The 19905-nt window shown below is 53.4% G+C and overlaps 1 protein-coding gene and 1 pseudogene across 1 annotated transcript in view; one reads left to right on the top strand and one right to left on the bottom strand.

Annotated features, from left to right (window-relative positions):
• AGAP1 (ArfGAP with GTPase domain, ankyrin repeat and PH domain 1) overlaps positions 1 to 19905 on the bottom strand; it is a 432072-nt gene that overhangs the window by 72652 nt on the left and 339515 nt on the right. The window lies entirely within an intron of this gene.
• LOC112478350 lies at positions 9868 to 9985 on the top strand (annotated as a pseudogene).

Below are 19905 nucleotides of genomic sequence, written 5' to 3'. Positions count from 1 at the left end.
ACAGCCTCTGACGCGGCTCTGGCGGGGACGCGGAGGCCGAGCGCACGGTGCCGGGCCGAGGGGCCAGGGCACCGCCATCCGGGGTGCTCGCCGTCAGCCATTCATTCTTTCCAATCGGGCATCGATGTTCAACGCACACCCCCCAAAAACATGTAACCCGAGCAATAATGATAACAATCTGCAGTGTCTCTGAGCGCCGGCACGTGACGTGTGAGTCAAAGCGGCGGTTTCGCTCCTCACTTGGGGAGCTGACAGGCATGACTGCAAAGGGATAAAATAACACTCCGCGCGCATAAATATCCAGCAGCCCGCGCCGGACTGATGGGCCAGGAATGGATTCTCAGCTATCATTCCGCCAGACAGGCCCAAGGACACTCATAACTTACTTTACAATCATTTAGTTTCAGCTCAAGTGGAAAACGTGACAACTTATCTCTGCTGACAAGATGCCATATCGAACCTTACAATTAACTCTCCTCCGATTATCTGCCCAGGCGATCATTAGCGGGGCCGTTTTCGATGAGCTGTTGCAGGGAGCTTGCCTCGCTGAGCGCCGACCCTGCCAGGTGTGCGGATCGGTTTCTGAAATCCCGGCGGACACGCGAACAGCCTGGGCCCCGTGCGTGTGGCCCCCGAGTGTCTGGGAATGTGTCCGCCTTGTGCGGGAGCTGTCCTCCTTCCTGCCACGGTTACGTCCGCAAACTATGCTATCGATGCATCTCCGGACGCGCCTCCCCCACCCCCGGCACGGGCAGACGTCCGGCCCTTCCCCAGACCCGCCGTCTGGGTCTCGGGGGGCCGTGGGCCCTCTGGGAGGACGCCTGCCCCGGCCCTTCCACAGCGGGCTTGATTCGGAGAGGGGACACCAAGAATTTGCCGCAGGGAGCTGCCCACACGGTCTGGAGGAGCGCGAAGAGGTCCCGAGGGCTGGCTGACTGTGAATTTCCTACATGTTGATTAAAGACACAAAACGCTTTACAATGCACGTTCACAAGCAGCGTGCTCCTCTCTGGGAAAAAAGCAAAGGAAAATGGACCAGGATGGTGTGTGCACACCGGCTCTCCTCTCTCGTTTCGCATGTACCCTAACTTACTCGTTTGTCAGTATTAAGAACAACATGCTACCAAAAAACAAGCAGAAAAAAATCTTTTTTTTTTTTTTGGTATTAAAAGAATTCAAGATGATCAAAGATAGGGCTGTTTGTCAGTGCTGGGCGGGGGCGGGGGCTGGGTTGAGGGCTAAGACCTAAAAACTCAAGACGAAGTCGATGCCGGCGCCAGCAAATTAAAACGCGCTTCCTCTGAGACCAGGCCAACAACACAAAGCTCATTTGGGTCTTTAACACGGGCTCTGTTCCTTCTGAAGCTCGGAGGGCCGTGCAGGCCGGTAAATAAAGGACAGGCCACCTCTGCCATCCAAGGAAATCGCAACATCCGGCCTCCGTTAGAAGGTGAGCGTGAAGTGCAAATTATATATCATTAGTTATCACCTTTGTTGATAAAACTTCAACTACTTATTTTTGTAAAGTGAATCCCCATCTGTGAAGATGTTTCAGAGCCGGGCACGTTGTCGGCCTCCCTTTGCCGCTCACGGCCCCCACGCAGAGGTACACGGTGTCAAAGGGGCAGCGGGGACACCACGGGGGGTGAAGGAAGATGACAGGTGTCGGGGTAAAGGAAGAGACAACACAGTGTTGGGCTGAGTTACAATGGTGGGGAGGAAAGGAACGGGGGAGGGGGCGGGGGTGGGGGACGGAGGGAGAACCTGGGGAGAAGCGTTTCTTCCCTGGGACCTTCTGATTATCCAAGGTGGCTCTGTGGGTGCAGCTGTGAAGCGGGGAGTTTAGGAAACAGGATCTTCGTGTCCGTTTCCAGCCCTTGCTGAAATATGTCTCATAAAGACTTAAGAAGGAACCAGCACGGATGCTGATCGCTAATTAGGGTTTCTCTCTGAGGCCATAAGAACATCCTACAGCGGACTATGGCAACGGTGACACATATCGTGAACGCACCGAAAAACTACTGAGCTGCGCGCTTTAAATAGGTGAAGTGAATGTTCTTTGAGTTCTAGCTAAATAAAATTGTTTTTTTAAAGAAATGAACTAAGGAGTGGTCATCGAGTTAAACACTACAAAGCGCTCAAAGCTGACGACGAAGCCAGCGGGGCGGTTTACTGACACGTCAGGGCGGAGGGGCAGGGGGCCGGGGGACACGCAGAAGCTCGAGCTGAAGGCCATTCACGAGACCTGGGCCACAAAGCTGAGTTTGAGAGGCGACTGCTGTGGCCGCCTGGGCCTCCCGCCACCTGCCAGGATCCGGCCCTATGCCTCAGACCAACGGCAGGCCCTGGAATCTTCCGTCTCCCCCGGCTCCTCCCCACCCGACAGGACAGAGCATACGCCCGTGTCCCTCTCAGGGCCCTGCATGTCCGCCTTCCCCCCAGTCACCCGCCTCTCGGGGCACCCCGTTTCCTTCGCCCCAGCACCCTCTCGTCGCCTCTCCCTTCTCGCCCACTGTGGCATCCACCCTCCGGTCCCCTGAGTTTTTCTCACGCCGGGTGGCCAGCTTGCACCCCATACCATCACCTATCTGCTTTGGAAGTCAGCGTGGGGACACGCCAGGAAGCGACGTGTAAGGGAACGCGACTCAGAGTTTATATTTAAGGGTCGAAAATAAAACTGTTCTCTAGCTGAATTTTGGCCGAATGCAAGCTGCTCACAGCTTAGGTTAACCTGGTGTATGTCGAACACGGCGACAGCATCCTGAGCGGCTCCGCCAGGTGGGAATGAAACCAGGGCCAGAGGTCCCCGCGCCTCTCCTGGTCACATGATCGGCCACAGCCACCTCTCAAGTTTGGTGCTTACGGCTGCTAAATTACGGAGACTGTTTCGTGCGGGCGGCTTCACCAGCCGAGCGGGCTGGGGAAGAGACTGAGTATTTCTAGAAAACTCAATTAAACAGAGACATTAATTAGAGGTATGATCTCTCTTTGATGGCGTAAGGCACCTGGCTTTAGAAACATGTTTCCAGTACAAGTCACACCGAGTCAAATTACCTACTGCTGCGGCTTTGGTACTGCCAAGGCCCCCGAGGGCTCTGTCCAGGGTCCTGACTGTGTTAGGCGACCTCAAACCCAGCTGTGTTAGGGGAGCTCAAACCCAGCTCACAGGCACCCCACCTGTTTCCAGTGCACAGTTCTGCTCCTGCTGCATAAACGCCCAATGGGGCCGCTTCTTCCCAGCGCGCCCCTGTCCTTAGCGATGTCGTGTAGTTTCAAAAAGAGGAGCGATGGCGTCCCCAGGTTTTGGAAAGCCCGATGCGCACAAACCCAGACCAAAACCTTTGGTTTTGAACTGTCGTCCCACTGATTGAGGGTTACATGTCACAAAGGTAAACTATCAATTCATTTTTTTTTTACATCCTAAACAGTACAGTGTGCCTTAGTTTGCTTAATTATCTCCCTAGTGCTTAGACAGACTTCAAATTTTTGACCATAAATCAATACCTTTGTATCTATTTTTACAATCTGGAATTATTAAATTAGGACAACATTCAAAGTATGCGTCCCGGAAAACGATACACGCTGCCAAGTGGCTTATGGAGGATCTGAGCTTCTCCTCAGCAGTGCACGAGGGCCTCCAAACCATCCGGTCCCCGAAGCCTGGGGGCCATCTGCGGGCCGTCTGCGGGCTGGCTTCCATCACAGCTCCTCCTGAAGAAGGCACCGTGCTCGGCGTGGCCACGTCGAGTGGCGTGAGCAGGCTGCACAGCGAGGCAGGGAGAGGAGGCCCCAAGGGCTCCCACGGCGAGGGACGGCACGGCGGTGGAACCAGAAGGGCCGTTCGACATCCCAGCCCGGCCACCCCGCGAAGTGACTCTGGGTCGTTCACCGTTTTTAGCCTCAACTTCTTCACCGGTAAAATGGGCAAAGCAGCCCCCTCCACCTGCTCTCACCCACACCCAGACACGCTCTCCTCTCTGCCTGGGTCAGCGGCCGCCGCCCTGGGCCATGCTATCCGTCCTTCCTGTCATGCCCGCACCACGCCGAGGAGGGGCGCTACCCCGTCCTTCTGCCATGTGCCCCTGTGGTGCTGGACGACTGCCTGGCCGATGGACAGACACAGCCACTGACCAGTGTCGGCCTGCTAACTACAGAAGTGGACTCAACACAGGGCCCGTCCTGTCCTGCACGCTTCTGTTCGAGTGAGGAGACGCACACACACGCGTGAACTCGCACACCCACATACCCATCCACGTTACAGGGGTGACGGGAAGTGCTGGGGCCAAGAACGGAGCCCAGCGGGCGATGGGGCATCTAGGTGGGCTGGGGCGTCGCTGCCGGCTTTTGGCCTCCTTTAAGCCTGAAAACCACGCAGCTACGAAAGCAAAGAGCGATCGAGTTTTTTAAACCAAGGATCATCCAGGCGAGTCTAAATGAAACACTCTCAATGCAGAACTGCAAACAAAACGTACTGATACAAAAGATTCCTGAATTTAGAGGAAAACGTTTTGATAACTTAGGAACGATCTTGGGAAATTTAGATGTGCCACCATTAAAAGTGGACAAACTACGGGGCCGATGACAGCCAGCTCACCCATTCCTGCAGCGGTGGGGCATTAGGGCCCGGTGACCTCCTGTCCCCCGGGACCAGGAACGCTGGCCCCTCAGCCCCAGCAGACACCGAACCCTCTGCGTGCCTGTGATTTGCTCTGTGGATGTCTCCCCCTTGTGGTGGTGCCCCTTGAGGTAACATTATTACGGGTTCCCAGAGGCCACGTGGCACCAAGCATAGGTGCTCAGTAAAAAGGTCTTTCAAATAAAGACGATTCCAAGACACAAACCTCAGCACAAAGAAAATAACGTAAATGCGAGTAAAGCCGTTGACTGTCGGAGGAAACGAAAATTCAATCTACGTACAATTACATATTTAAGACCTGGAGGTTTTAAATATTATTTAAATAGCAGCTTTAAAAATCTGTATTAAATATCCTCACAGTTTTGGGTACTTTGGAGAATAAATTATTACTATATGAAGGTGATAAATTATATCTTCTTTGAAAAAAGATCTCAATCTCTCCCGGGCCTCCCATGTGGTCTTTTGCTATGTTTGAAGTCGACAGTGTTTTGCTCACTTATTTTTGGATGAAACCAGACGCTCATTTGCAAAGTCCTAGGATAATATGTTGTGAACATTTAAAATTGTACTTGAAAAACCTGCTCTGTGTTATTTCGCTACTCCCTCCTACACCACGGGACAGGAGGCTTGATTATGAAAGGGTGCCCTTGTGGTCCCCAAGCCTTTATTAAAGGTGGGTGGCAGGCCAGTCGGGGGCGTGAGTGACAGCTCTGGGGTATCAGGTGCCTCAAATGGAAGGCCCAGCTACTTGAAAGGGAGGCCCCACCGGTCTCAGAACCTCTGTTCCTTTCCGCCACACCTGGGCCCTAACAATCACCCCAGTCACTGGGCCTGAGGCCACCGGGTGGGACACCCTCGCTCCTTGAGCTGCCCGGCTCACGTGGCAGCTCTGAAGGGCTGGGCGCCCCTGGTTACTCCCCCACCCCCACAGTGGTCTCGCACGGCAAACTCTGGAATGGAAAGAAGGCGATCGCTCACGCCCACAGGTGATGAAGCTCGTCACTTAGGAGCCTGACCTTGAACTGGCGCCCAGGGAGCGTGAGCACGTGTGAGAGCACACCCAGACGCCAGTGCTGACTGGGCGGGTCAGCACCCAGCACCTGCCTGTGGGAGGCGCGCCTAGGGCCTGGGGAAGCAGCAGCAAAGGGAACAAAGGTGTCACGGGTTTAGAAAACAGACACAATTCGCAGTGCAAAAACCGAACGGACCAACCCGACTATGATTCTACATCACGGGCACAAGAGGCACTCGAAATACACTCGTCTGAATTTGCATCGTGAGCTGCCTTGGGAACTTGCTCTAGACCTGTATGACCTTTTAACAAAATAAGTATTTTTGATAAAAATATAGAAGAAAAAAAGCCCCCACATTTAAATCTGAGGATATTTGTCCTATGCATTTTTTAAAAGTATGAGATGACTTCTTCCCTAGCCCCTGAAAAGATAACGTTTCTCTTTCCTGCTGTTTTAGAATTTTCCTAACCTGCTGCTGATGAGTACTAACTGTGCCCCGTATTTCACGTGGAGTCCGAGGCTGGGGCCAACCTCTAACTTCTCTGGTCTGAGAACTAGGCTCCTGTCCCCGGCTGGTGGCCGGTGGGCCCCGCTGCAGCGCGCTCTCTAGAATAAAGGAGTGCAGACGTGACGGCCATCTGCCCGCCGGACACCGGGACCGATTCGCTGTGGCGTTACTGGGAGGACGCCGACGGCCTTCCGCTTTTGACTACGCCATGCAAACGCCGTATTTAAAATGTTTGCCGGGTCATAGATACGTGGCCGCAGTGACAGAAGGTGGCCCGAATCAGATGGCACATGAGCAGGTCAGAGTAAGTTGTTCCGTTAAGATTTCTCCTTCCTGCAAAGGAGCCCGGTGCTTCCCCACGCTTGGCCAGCTCCAAGTTCTGGTGGCATAAGAAGTGCCCAGCGCACGAAGGGGCCGGCAGGCGGGCATGCTGGGGCGCACGCGAGGCGTGGGATTGGATCACCCAGGACCCACCTGGGGGGTGCTGTTGGTTTACGCTGGCATCAACGAGCGGGCCTGTGGACGAACAGAGGCGCCACCTACGCTCCCGAGATGAACGAGCTTAATGAGCGGACGCTGAACCTGCTTTGCCTGGGATCACCCGGCTTGTGCTTGTCCCCGGCATAATTACCATCCTGTGCTCACCACAATCTTAATCCCACTCTGCGGTCATTTCCGAAAATGACAAAAAGACACAGTTCAAAGGAAGTGTCATAATTAGGGCCGTTACGCTTTGGAGAAAGTTAAGAGGTCGGATGAAAGCTGAAAAGCCGCTCTGAAAACCTGCCCTCGAGTGCTCCGTGCCCCCGAAATCTTGGGGCGATCCCACATCGGCCTCAAACCCAAAACACGCCTGGGCCTGGGAAATGCCGGAAAAGTTTGGAACACGACAGACGACTGTAACTTGCCTGAAAACCTGTCGGATGTTAGACTTGGGATAACGGTCTGTCCCAGGAACCCCGGGGTGACACCGTGAATAATATCTTCATCCGAAGCCGCGGCCCAGAGATCATCGCCTTTCTGGAGCGTTGTTTAAAGCACAGCTTTCTCCGGCAGTTTAATAATTCTGGCCCAACCAGCGGCTCTCCTGTTTGCCTTCTCCATTTTTCTGAATGAGAAATCGTTCGGAGCGGAATCTCCAGAATTAATGATGGTGTTTTAAAAACTAAGATTAAACTTACTTCTGACAAAAAGCAATTACTAATTCAGCATTCCTTCTAGAACATCCTTTTTAAGCAGGAGCTGACTTCATTTGCACCATAATAGCTTTATCGTGTTACTTCTACCACCGTCTTGGAATTTGGGCTTTGTCCCGGCAAGAAATAAAATAATACCATAAAACACTATGGAATAAAGTGCGCGGAGATCCTGGGCTGGATCTGCCTCGAGCTTAAAGCGTTTTCTTTATTGTGGCTAAAATTTCGTCAATACAGTTCAATCAGATACTATGGTGGATCTTTGGGGAAATTGCTGTGAAATAAAATGAAAGATAAGATTGTGTCCCAAACATAATAACTGACATTTTTCTCTTCTTCCTGAAGCAGGAACCCAGCGCCCTGTGGCTGATGGAAGGGTCAGTGGCGGGCGCAGCAGCCCCAGCCCAGGCGTGGAATCTGCAGCTTGCTATTCATCAAAGAATCGCTCATTCCCACTCTTCCCGACTGTGCCTTTTATCCCCTGGGGTGAGGGTAAAAGAAATGACTGCCTGCCAGCCTCCCAGACCGGGATGGGGCCCCCTCCCCGCCTCTGCACCCCGTCGGCCCCCACTCCCCAGGAATATGCTTCTTGTCCTCTTCCGCTGTTCCTGACCAGCTTTCCAACCATCCACAATTTTCTCTTAAATACGCGCTCGCCAACTGCTGCTGCCCACACACCCTGCCACGTCCTCCGGCACAGGGGCCGGGACCGCTGACTGTCCCCTGCCCATCTTTGGGATGCCAGGGCTTGCCGGGGTGGGGCGGGGGAGAGACTTTGTGTCCTCGCTAGGAGGGCGGGCTTTCCGGGCACTCTGGGCAGAAGACTGGAGAGAAAGGGTCATTTCCTCCATGTTTCACCAGGCGCCCGGGGGCTGCCACCCAGGTCAGACCGTCTCCCCATGGGCCACGGTCCCCAGCAAACACCTCGCTCTCCATCTCCCAGCAGGTGCACGGCTGCCGGCAGCAGCTCTGCCGCTATGTTCTCTCTGATGCCCCGGGTCACGGAAGGAAGAAACAGGTGTACGTAATTTCTTCCGTGAAATTCAAGTTCGTTTTCTAATTCTATACCTGGGAGTTGTGCTCGGGTGAAGGCATCCCTGCCCTTCCCAGCAGCTCCTTCCGTTCTGCAGGAATCAGACTCTGACCTTGGGACTGCATTTGTCTGAAGGACAAGAACGGCCCACAGGCCAGGGATGCAGCGTGGCCGGGCCAGCTCAGCTCTGCCGGGGGTGTGAGCAGCTCGGGCAACTAAATGGACTTGGCTCTGAATTTATGAGGACGGGGGAACTGGCAGAGAGAAGATGCTGATGTCACCGAAAAGAGCATGGCGCTGCTAAGCTTAACGTGCACAGTGGGCGTGAGGATGCAGTTCGGCGGGCACGCTCGCCCTGGGAAACCCTCACGGCCCGGGAGCTCAGGGGCCTTAAGCCGATCTGCTCAACTGCGGAGAAAGAACGGAACGTGGTGCGGACGCAGCACCGCAGAGGGGAGACGGGCGGGCGAGGGCCGCAGGATTTGCAGCCCCGACGCCGCTCTCCGGAGCGCTACGGCGACGAACCCCACGAACTCAACTACAATGCAGGTTTCCGGGAAGCATTTAAAATGGAATCATACACGAAGCGTAGGGACTCGCCTATATCTGACATCGCACGGGGTCCTTCTCCAAAACAAGCCTCGCCTTTCGAGCCGTGCTCGCCTGGGCAGGGAGAGGGGGCTGGGCCGCGCCGGACTCGGGCAGACGAGACGACTCAGCGAGTGCTGCGCGTCACAGTGTGCCCGCTATCATGGAACCCTGAGCTGTGACCCATCCTGCCCCCCGACACCTCAGGCCTGTGAACGATCCTGCTTCCTCCTCGAGCGATGCCCGCTCTGCGGAGCTTCTGCGCAGTGCTACCTGGCTGCTCTGAACCGGGCTGGGTCTTCCCACGGCTCCGTAACACTCCTCACCGTGGGGCAAGTGGCAGAACCAGGTGTCCTGGCCGGTCTGACGCTGGCCTCTCCCACACTGCTGTCTGGCCTCATCCCCAAAGCCCCGAACGCCTCCTTTGCTCTTGGCAGTTCCGGTCTCTGTCACCGCCCGTCAAGGGACAGACACTTCCTTCCACCACGAGGGCTCCGTGCGCTCGCGCTTTTGATAGATTTAAGTTTCAAACTGCGTCTGTCCACCGCAGAGGACAAGTGGAAATTCTCCAATGTCCGTCTCTTAATTTGGGTTCTAACTCCAGAATTCATTGTTGAAAATTATTTAAAGTTTTTTTCATGAATAACATGTATTCATTGCTGAAAGCAGCAGGAAAAAGCTGGAAATTCTGTATGTGTGCCCGCCCTTCCACACACGTGTGCAGGTGGGGTACTCAGGTGGGTACTCAGGTGGGTACGCAGGAGGCTCCGCCAGCCCACGGCTCAGGCCTCCATCTGTGCATCGTACAGCTGAACCTCACCAGCTGCGTGACCTTGGCAAGTGATTCGAATTCTCTAAAACTCAGTTTTCTCATTTAAAAATAAGGATAATAGGTGTACGGCCACGCCACCCTGAACACGCCCCTCCTGTCTGATCTTGGAAGCTAAGCAGGGTCGGGCCTCGTTAGTACTTGGATGGGAGACCACCTAGGAAGACCAGGTGCTATAGGCATAAAAATAAAACAAACAAACAAACAAATAAATAAAATAAGGGATTGTAAGCTGACAAGGTCCTTGCAATCAACGCCTAAAAAAATAAAATAAATAAATACGATAACAGTAGCCCCCCACTGAGTTGTACGGGTCAGGCATCCAAGGTCAGCACGTGGCAAATAACAACACTCAGCTCGTCAAACCATGCTCTACACCTGGAGGGAAAGCCCACCGGGCAGATGTTGGCCGAGACAGACCCTGTCCTAGGATTTGGGGACAGAGACGTGGACTAGACAGAGTCCTAAAGAAACCGGAAGCCCAGTGGGGGAAGACGACATCATGAAATGAATGGTCAAGCACGAAGCAAGTTCGAAGGTGATCAGAGGTATGGAGAGAGCGAGGCTGCAGAGAGGGCTGTGGTCACGGGGTGTCCTGCATACGGGGAGAGGGTCCCCGAAACAGCACGTGAAAAGGCCCTGGGGGGGGTGCTCACAGGACGGTGACGCTGGTTCACAGGACATCGACACTCAGTATTCACACGAACACCTCCCTAAGTTGCTACACAGAAGGCGCCGTTTTCACGGCTCCAGGCCACGCTCTGGTCAGGGCTCCGCATCACCCACTCACCCAGCCCCCTCCCGCTGGTCACAGAGGTCGTTCTAACTTCTGAACTGTTTTAGAGAGTGGAACAGCGGAAGCCAGTTACGATGTATCCAGTTTGGGGAGACAAAGAAGACCAGCGGCATGTGAACGAGAAGGGTTCACACCTTCCACACTGAAGCCTTAGTGAGAGGCTTTATTTTTTTTTAAGCAAAAAGCTCTGCGTTTTTAATTTTTCTGAAATGCAATGTTTCATAACCAGGAAAAAATACAAAGTTATCATGAAAATTAAGGGAGGGAAATGGTCGTCAACCTGCTCACTAGAAGAGAGCAGGTGAGCTTTACTAAAACAGGCTGGCACGTGCGTGACCGACGTCGCGTCACACTGTGTTCTAGCCACGCGACGATGCCACATCTGTGTACGGGTGAGGCGCTTTCTACACCGGTCCAATTACCATCCACGCTTCTACAAACGAAAGAATCTCAAAAACGAAAACAAAGCAGAATGAACGTAATTTTAAGGGAGAAAAGGAATGTTGTCCGAAAAAGGACAAACGATTTCTCTTTTTAAAAGAACCATCCATGAACTTGTGTGACGGGGTCTGCTCACTGACACTTCAGTCTCTGGCACCACCGGGGCCCGCGGTGGGGAGGCGGGTGGGAGAACCGGGTGCCGGCCGCCCAGGGAGCGACCCGACCCTCGACGGCCGCACACGGTACCACGGGACGGTAGCTCTTCCAGAGTGTGGGGTGGCTGGATGCGCGGGCTCACACACCTCACCTGGGGGCCTGGCCTGCGCGTCTGTCCTGGGTAATGGGGATGGCTGAGCTGCTGTTCTGGGGGATGGGGCGCTTACTTCACCTTTTGCATGAATGCAAATCGTGGTATGAAGTGAAGGTCAACACACCTGGTTCGAAGTGGACAATTAAACTTAAAATTTCAAAATACATGAAATGATTCTACTTTTTAATTACGTTACACAGAGAAAATATTTCTAAAGTAGAAATGCTTGTCTCGGTTATAATTTCGCAGTCCAGCTAGGGACTACTTATTTTCAAACACTACGAAAAACAGAGTGCCCATCAAAAAAGATGACCGAGAAGGTTGTTAACTTGACTAAATGCAGAGAGCGACTCTCGTGAGAGCTGAATTCTTGAACTAGCACCAGAATTTGGAAAGATCAGGTGTGGGAACTGGTATGATGTGTGTATCAAAAACAGTAAGCCCCCAAACTGTGCTTTAAATGAAATGATAATTGTTTTCCTGTAAATAAGTATCCACTTTAGGAGACTCTGACATATACACAGAAACGCTGCCCTGCAGATGTAGTAAGATTTTTAAATCCCATTGCAGAAGTAATGTAGCAATTAAAATAGCATTTATAACTAAATATGTTTAAATGTTTCTTCATGTAAGAGAATAAAATTTTAAGTCATTTAAAATAACCATCTGTTTCCCCATGATATAAAATTTTTAGTATCATTGTATAATTAATATTAATATCGCTTTCTGTTAATAATCTTATCTGTCAGATGATAAAGATGTAGTGAAAGCTACGTTCATGGAAAGAAGTTTAAGAATGCGAAGCCAAGGTGATATACAAATGCTAATGGAAATAATATACAGAGGGTTGAAGAATGATCCTGATCAACCTTCACAGCTATATCCATTCATCCATTCATCCATCCATCCATCCATCCATCCATCCATCCATCCATCCATCCAACCATCTATCCATCCATCCAACCATCCATCCAACCATCCATCCACCTATTCACCTACTTACCTACCTACCTACCTGTCTCTTTCTAACCATCTCACAATTACTTGCGTTTTTAGAGCCACTCCCCTCCCACCCTCACTTCCTTTCTTCCTTCCTGGTACCTAAACATTTTAAGCCGTTTTGCAGGGTATTCTACAATAGGAAGCAAGGGCGGGATCGAAAAAGCTCTGACCGAACTGTATTCTAAAAACTGACAAAGGCACCGGGGAGGCAGCGCGGTTCAAGTTTCTTAAGCCATCTGATTCCTGGGTTCAGGACCTAAGCAAAACAGAAATGCAGAGCAAATATTTTCCTGGCCCAAGAGCGCCACACAACCATGAGAAAAGTCCTACATTGCTTAAAAATATGCGATGTTATCACATCAGAAGTTTTAACGTTACCAAAACGAAAGGTCACTTCGAATTTTCTTTCCGGATGGAGAAGCATCACATCCTTTCGACAAATTTTTGCAGACTATTGTACACGTGATTAGATGCTGGGTAGTAAGTGGTGCTTTCTATCTTTAAAAAACTTGCCCTAAAATTTAAAGTTTACAACTAAAGCTGTAGGGACCAGACCAGACCAAACCGAAACCAAACAAAGCAGCGAAACCCCCCTGGAGAATCATGGGTAGCCTGGCGGTGGGCCGGCCCCCTCTCTCCTCATCCGCCTCTGCGTCCTGCCCCTGCACCGGATGGCGACCCACACAGACTCGAATCACCTGTACCAACGCATCACTCTCCTCGAAAACAGACGGCACTGCTCGGCCCGGGCTCACGCGCAAAGCGTTTTGGGTCCTTTCTCTTACCTGCCCCACCTGCTCCAAGTCTCCTTCCTTCCGTGACGCCTCGCCTCCAGCTACTTCCCCCTGCTACCACCCGCAGAGCACAGCGCCCTGGACAGCCCCGCCTCTCCTGGCCTTCGCACGCACAGTCCCCTCTGCACAGGACGGCCAGCTGCCCTCCGGCCTGCTGAGTTCTCGCAGCACCTAAGGCCCCATTGACCTGTCCATCTTCTCCGGGGTCATTTCCAACACAGCCGGGGCCCCCACTGCACCTGATCCGGTGCTTACTATGGATCTGTTAACCGACTGACTGACTGACTGACTGACCGAATGAATGAATGGCTTTTCCAGTCTTAGCTGAAAACACTTAGTAATTCGCACCTTCGCGCAAGGCCTGCTCAGAATGCGAGCGGGGATGTCCCGGTGCCCCTGCTCCTCCCCACCTGACAAAATGTATCTCAGTCCGTTTGCTTATTGATTACGCGTCTCCTCCCCTTGCCCCCTCCAGAGACCTGGAAATTCTCTTTTGATCCCTCCTGCCCTACTCGGCCCAGGGCAGTGGCTGGCGCGACGGTGAGGGGTCAATACATATTTGTGGGGTACAGAGAGTTAAACGTGAAATTGAATGAGTGCCGCGAGGTGGACCTAACTGCATCGTCCCTACTCGACTCAGCACCGATTTTACTTATGATTCTAAGATGGGCTGAGGTCACCTGAGGGGGGAAGCTCGATTCTGAACTCTGTTAACTATTTTAAAAAGCGTATGTTTCCGAGGTGAATGCTGGAAAGCACGCGTCCACGCAAAGCCTTTTATTTAAAACAAACAAAAAAGATCTTAAAATTTCAAAATTCGTCGCGTAAAGCTGGAGGAAGCCGTGGGGCGCATTCTGCACGCCCATCATGCCGCTGTCACCACGTGGCCCATTCTCCTTTGGGGACATTGTAGTGGACAAAAACAAAACGAGGTAATTTCAGACAGAACAACACGGCGGCGGGACGGGAGGGGGCGGGGCGACCGCTTCTGACTGGGGAGGAGACAAATAGGCAGGGGGCTGTGCCAGCCACGTCTCGACAGAAGGAAGAAAGGAAGTCTGGGGGCGAGGCAGACGGGAAGCGGGTGGGCCATCGGGGGTGAAGCGGACAGGAGGGGCTGGGCCATGAGTGACCTGGATGACTCGCCACATCCTCGCAGAGGGTGGGCGGGAGCCAGGGAGAGGGACACTGGAGGAGGGGGTAGGAGACCGGACAAAGGTCAGGGGCCTGACCAGCTGGAGTCTTGTTGGCCAGAGATAAAACATCCACGTGCGGGAGGAAGCCACCAGAGCACCGTGGGCAGGGGACGGGGGCGGGCTGGCATTCTGAGTCATCTCTGCTTTTTTAAAGGATGAGTTTGGTGCAGTTTAGGGAGGCGAGCGTAAGCAGCGGGCAATGAGCCACGGCTGCAGTGGAACCAGGTGGACTCGGAGCAGGGCAGCGGGCAGCCCAGCAGGCACGCTGGGAAGGCAGGTGGAGAGAGCCGAAGACACGGACCGATTCTGCGAGGTGAGGGAAGGGCCGAGGATCCTGTGTTTGTGGCCTGAGCTACTGGGAGGACGCGACGGAGCGAAGGTGGCTGAAAACACAGATTTTCAGAGTGAAATCTGGAGTTCTGCTTTGCACATGCTGGGCGCGAGGCAGTCAACAGCCTTCCAAGTTCAACGGAGGAGAAAGTGGTCAAGGCGGGCGTGTGAACTTGAGCGTCCCCTATGTTTAGTGGGTGGTCAGGCCCACCTAGGGAGGGCGTGCCATGAGAGGAAAAGGCCAGGTCCTAAGCAATGTCAATGACCTGGGTCTAGGGGTGGGGGCAGGGGACTGAGAACAGCAGGGAACCCCCGAGAACGTGCCATCAGAGAAGCCAACAGGAGAGTTCTGAGCAGGATGAAGTGGCTGTCACTTCTCAGAAGTCAATGCCAAAGGGAACCAAGGTGCCCGGGACAGACGGGGTGGACAGGTTGGCCACCTGGGTGACAGCAGAGTTCGCTCAGTGTTGGGTGCAGCAGACAGCGGGATGGGTCCGATGGGTCAGAGAGAACGTGGCCGCTGAGGGACCAGAGACTGTGAGGACAGCTGTCTGGGAAGCACGGGAGTGTGGGAGGCAGGACAGCTAAGAAAAGGGAGGGCAGAAAGTGGAAGTCGCCAGGGGAAGAAGTCTGAAACAGTCACTTAGAAACGTTACATTGTGCCGTATGACTTCACGCTATTTTGTGTCAAAGCTGCTCTTCCTGCGGCTTGGACCCCCTGCTCCTGGCTCAGCATACTGAGCGCCTGTGGAATGAGGCTCGTCTCTCGCGGCCGCCGTTGACACATACGGTCACCCCCCCCCCGGGAGAGTAGCCCTTAGCCCTGGCTGCACAGTGAAAGCCCCTGGGGACCTTCCCGTGTCCCCGCCCGAAGCGCATCGCCAGCCCTCGGCCCCAGGAACCTTCCAGAGTACGACGTGCAGCCGGTTTGAGGCCCTGCCCAGGGCTCCTGGCCCCCATTCTTCAGTCCCTCCCCACGTGATGGGGTGTCCGACCCTTCTCTAGCCTCCGCACCTGCTTATTCACCAAATCCTCCTGGAAACGTGGCCCCACGGCCTCTCAGGGCCCAGTGGGTCCCCCCGGCACAGGGGCAGACCAGCTGCGCCAGCTCTGCCCACCGAGGTGGGCACCCTGTTCTACCTCCGTCCACCTGGTTTGCTGAACCTGAAGTCAGGGATTTTATCTCCAAGCTTTGCTTTGTCAGCCTAACTCATTCTGCGGCCTCTAAATCTGGAGGGCGTCAAGGTCGTGCCTGTCAATGTGTGTCATCCACACGACCTCACACAGGCAGCAGGCAGATGCGCCCAACATCCAAGGCCACCAGGTCCCTGATGGGGGCCTGCCTGCCTTTACGCAGCAGCCTCGGGGACAGCGAGTGTGGCGGTTAAGGGAACAACACGGTGACCTTAAGACAGAACCTGAGGCGGAGTCCAGCCCGCGACCGGCCTGCTGTGTAACTGGCCTCTTCCTCTGTTTCCATCAGTCCTCACCCCGCCGGGTTCTCGTGCTTGGAGTGGCGAGCGTTTGATGGGTGTCACGTCATGTCACAACCGACAGCAGCAGCAGGACTGCCACCGAGTTGACCGCGTCTCCGCCGTCTGCTTTGGGGGGTGGTCTGCGAAGCCGCTTAAAGTCCACTATGGACGAGGCACTGCCTTGGGCACAGGCTTCCTTTTTTTTTGAGAAGGACACTGGATTCACAGTGGGCTATGGCAACGGTGGGGACCACAGGGCCCAAGTCTTCGCTGTCCGGGTCACAGTTCCGTGACCTTGCTGGCATCGGCGCTGACAGTTTGGGTCAGATCATTCTTCGCAGTTGGGGGCTGCCCTAGAGGTGTTGAGTAGCATCTCTGGCTTCCACACACTGGGTGCCAGTAGCACGTACCGCCCCCAGTAGTGACAACCTGAAACGTCTCCGGACATCGCCAAATGTCCCCGCTGGGCTCAAAATCGCCCCTGGTTGAGACCCACTGGTCTACATGAAGACACTGACAGACGTGACCCGGGTGCCACGGCAAGTGGCAACAGTATCCTTCTCGACCGCCTGTTTAAAAAGGTTTCTAGACTTTGCCGGGCCAAGCGAGCATTGCTGGCCGTGAGGCGCGAAATCCACGGCTCCCGCTCTGAGGCTGGGGCAGCGAGTCCCCTGGTCAACACCCGCTGCTAGAAATAGCAGATCGGAAGGAACTGAGGAGACAAAGTACAAAGTACAAAGTTCCGATCGGGAGGAAGGAAAACACAGCTCCCCCCGCCCCCCGCCCCCCCCGTGGCCAGTTACCCCAGGAAGCTCCTGCTTTCTCCTCGGAGCCACGCAGAGAAGGGAGCCAGGGTCATCCCTTTAATTAGGTGACTAGCTGGTGAAGGGAGCGGACGGCGGCTCAGACAGAGTGCCCGGCTTTGAGAGATGAGAGCCCACGAGCCCCTTAACACTGCGCTAAGCTGAAGTTGACGACAAACCCCAGGGAACGGTTTCTGAACGCCAGCCAAGATTCGGGCAGAACCAGCGAAAAAGGACAAGTTCAGGATAAGTGAGCGGAGAGAAAATGTGCATCTGCGCTGCATGTCCGTAAAAAGCAAGCTTTATAACAAAACAAGCAAATTTCGTGATACACTGTTTTAAGTATTCATTCTTCTTTAAAAAAAATAAAAGAAAAAACAAAGAGGGAGAACTGTCAGCTTTGGAATCAGAAAGACCTGGGTTTGAATTCTGGCCACTTGTGAGGAGAGCGGTCTTCAGGGCCTCAGCCCTCTGCGCCTCGGGTGTCACGCGGGGAGAACGCGTCTCAGGAACCAGAGGCGGATGTGCAGTGCCTGACACGGGGGCGGCTGACGACAAGGGCAGGCGCCTGTAGTCTCTCCTTTCCTCATTAACCCTCCCCCCGGCACAGATGACGCCTCCTGGTGAGAGACAGGGTCACACTGCCACCACCTGCCGGTCGCATACCAAAATTGTCAGCACACTATCCAGGGAGAGGAAGAAACGGGCTCGAACCGTGAAAGTTCGAATTGGTGAACGGAGGATAAACAGCCTGGGAACCCACAGCTGGAGCCTGCGCTCTGTGATCTCAAAGGCGGGGTGGCCGGCTGTCCTGGGCCGGCTCGGTGGGCGGGGAGACCCAGCAGACAGGAGCCAAGCGGACACCTGCGTTTCTCACCTCTGTCACTGAAAGAGCCACGCGACGAATGTTCATAATGGGAACGTGTGTTTAGAAGTCAGCAACCACTCAAAGGCTTCGGATTCGCAGCCCACCGTCCACTCCCCGCAGATTCTGGCGGGAGGATGCGCGACTGAACGGGCGTAAGGAGGTGCGCGTGCACGCGCGTCAGCCGCAGCGGGCTGTGAAGGATGGACGTGGATTTACACTCAACGCCGACGGGGCTGGACGGCGGCCTGCTGGAGGCGGGCTCACGTGAAATGCTCGGTGTCATCTGCGGCGATGTGACAGGGACCGCGATGGCCAGTCGCTGCGGCGGGAGATTAACAGCCGGAGTGAAGCAATCGGGGCCGGGGTGGGGCCAGCAGAACAACCTGACAGTCAAGAGGCAGGCGGGGCGTGGCTGCCATGGCAACGGCCACGGCCGAGGCCCTCGGGCCAAGGCTGGCACTCCCGGGGGACTGACAGACGCAGGGGGGCCCTCGGCACAGGTGTGATGCCTCCCAAAAACGCATTTTGCCCTCCAGTGAGATATGACAACCCAGAGTGCTACAAATGGCCCCCTGGGGTCCCCTGTTAACCCACAGAGATGCTAAACCCCCGCCAGCCCTTCTGGGGAAAATTACCTATAGAGAAAATGATTAATAATAAAGAAGAAAATTCACAGGCTCCCCGTAAGATTCAAGAAAACCCTCAATCAGTAGTTGTTGCAGAGATAATTGTTCTGGACCTATCAATAAAGCTAAGCTGCCCCTTCATTGACTGCAAACACCAATTTCTTTCAGCCGGGATTATGAGTTGGTGTTCACGGGCTCGCTACCGCCATTACGGTGATAAACAGTTTAAACCACAACAGGCTCTGACGTGAAGATCAATTCTGGGCCCATAAAGAATCTACACAAGAGGTTCCAGGACAGGGATTTACAGCCACCCGTTTTTATTCTCTCTTGCTGCAAAAATTACTTCTGTCAAACACTTAGGAGAGTGAGGAAAAATGTAAAAAAATTAATTTTTCATGTGCTACGGGAACGGCCTTTTTCAATGCAGAAGCCCAAGATGAATATGTTTCTGCATTTAAAAAAATTACGCCGAGCAGCATGAGGTGCTTCTTTGACGAGGGGCCCAGTCCCGCGTGCTGCGAGCCAGCCGGCAGACAGCAATTTGAAACCCTGAACTGAGCTGTCTGGATTTTCTCCGAGGGCAGATGGGAGTCTCATGTTAGCAACGCCAAATTATATTAGACATTTAATTTTAAACCTCAGGTACTTCAATGTAAAACCTTACCACAGTAATAGTCATAAAGCGGTGAGACACTCCACTGCACAGAATGGATGCTCCCTTTCTTCCCCCCGTAATTTAACCAGAACCTCCTGTTTTGTAGTTCTGCACACTACAAAGTGATCTATCTAATTAGGAGTTGCTCGCAGCTGCTTAAAAGACAGAAGCCCCCAGGGAGCGTGTGCATCTAGAAGGGGAGACTTTGAAAAGTTCTCTGGAGCCAAAGTCTTAATTTAGCGTGGACGAGGGGGCAGAGAAAAATGGAATCCTGATGTTGTTATTATTACTGTGTTTTACAATAAAAGCGTGGGACAATGGGAAGACATATTCACTAACGCACGGGCATTTGAATTCAAAAGCTGCTCAGCCTCTCCCATCCCTGCTGCTAGCACAGTGTAAGCTTTTTATGACTCGGAACAGCCAAACCGGAGGCTTAGGGGGGACGAGGGGGCAGAGAAAAATGGAATCCTGATGTTGTTATTATTACTGTGTTTTACAATAAAAGCGTGGGACAATGGGAAGACATATTCACTAACGCACGGGCATTTGAATTCAAAAGCTGCTCAGCCTCTCCCATCCCTGCTGCTAGCACAGTGTAAGCTTTTTATGACTCGGAACAGCCAAACCGGAGGCTTAGGGGAAAAAGATAAAAATGATTAAAAAAAAAAAAAAAAAGGGGGGTTTGGATAAACTTTCTGCAATGAAAATGTTGAGGGGAATTTAATCTGGAAAAATAAAAGTGAAGTGGGAGTAGGAAAGGGCCCTCCCCTGTTTCTAGGTCCGTTATTCTGAACTATATA

Source organism: Pteropus alecto, unplaced genomic scaffold, assembly GCF_000325575.1.
Source record: "Pteropus alecto unplaced genomic scaffold, ASM32557v1 scaffold143, whole genome shotgun sequence".
NCBI lineage: Eukaryota > Metazoa > Chordata > Mammalia > Chiroptera > Pteropodidae > Pteropus > Pteropus alecto.
This window is presented reverse-complemented; position numbering and strand designations above follow the sequence as displayed.